Genomic DNA, 978 nt, shown 5'->3' on the forward strand with positions numbered 1-978 from the left:
TGGTAAATAGGCACTGGTGCAGTTGAACCGTGGTAAAACTCGTCTCCGTAGTTGAGCGGGAGCGGCCAAAGGAATGTGCAATCGTGTGTGTAGTGGAGCTGGGAGGGGCAAGCATAAGGGACGAAGACGGGGGTAACATGTCGGATGCGATCATACCAGCACTAAAGCACCGGATCCCATCAGAACTCCGAAGTTAAGCGTGCTTGGGCGAGAGTAGTACTAGGATGGGTGACCTCCTGGGAAGTCCTCGTGTTGCATTCCCTTTTTAATTTTTTTGCACCGCGTGCAAAACAAAACGCACGAGCGCGACGTATGTTTAGCACGTTTTATTATTTTGCACGTTTACGGTAAGTTTTAGCTCGCTGCTCATTATTCACGCGTCTAGCGGCGGCAAGCGTGTTCTGAAAGGGGTTGAAACCATGGCAAATAGGCACTGGTGCAGTTGAACCGTGGTAAAACTCGTCTCCGTAGTTGAGCGGGAGCGGCCAAAGGAATGTGCAATCGTGTGTGTAGTGGAGCTGGGAGGGGCAAGCATAAGGGACGAAGACGGGGGTAACATGTCGGATGCGATCATACCAGCACTAAAGCACCGGATCCCATCAGAACTCCGAAGTTAAGCGTGCTTGGGCGAGAGTAGTACTAGGATGGGTGACCTCCTGGTAAGTCCTCGTGTTGCATTCCCTTTTTAATTTTTTTGCACCGCGTGCAAAACAAAACGCACGAGCGCGACGTATGTTTAGCACGTTTTATTATTTTGCACGTTTACGGTAAGTTTTAGCTCGCTGCTCATTATTCACGCGTCTAGCGGCGGCAAGCGTGTTCTGAAAGGGGTCGAAACCATGGCAAATAGGCACTGGTGCAGTTGAACCGTGGTAAAACTCGTCTCCGTAGTTGAGCGGGAGCGGCCAAAGGAATGTGCAATCGTGTGTGTAGTGGAGCTGGGAGGGGCAAGCATAAGGGACGAAGACGGGGGTAACA

General features: G+C 51.2%; 2 non-coding genes across 2 annotated transcripts; both read left to right on the forward strand.

The window, feature by feature from the left end:
* The first annotated feature begins 142 nt into the window (after positions 1–142).
* Positions 143–261, forward strand: LOC123179081 (5S ribosomal RNA). Its single transcript, XR_006490090.1, has one exon. It is a non-coding gene; the product is annotated as a 5S ribosomal RNA (ribosomal RNA).
* A 301-nt stretch (positions 262–562) lies between these two features.
* LOC123179082 (5S ribosomal RNA) lies at positions 563–681 on the forward strand. Its single transcript, XR_006490091.1, has one exon. It is a non-coding gene; the product is annotated as a 5S ribosomal RNA (ribosomal RNA).
* Positions 682–978: the final 297 nt, after the last annotated feature.

The sequence above is a fragment of the Triticum aestivum genome, unplaced genomic scaffold (genome assembly GCF_018294505.1).
Source record: "Triticum aestivum cultivar Chinese Spring unplaced genomic scaffold, IWGSC CS RefSeq v2.1 scaffold137809, whole genome shotgun sequence".
Lineage (NCBI taxonomy): Eukaryota > Viridiplantae > Streptophyta > Magnoliopsida > Poales > Poaceae > Triticum > Triticum aestivum.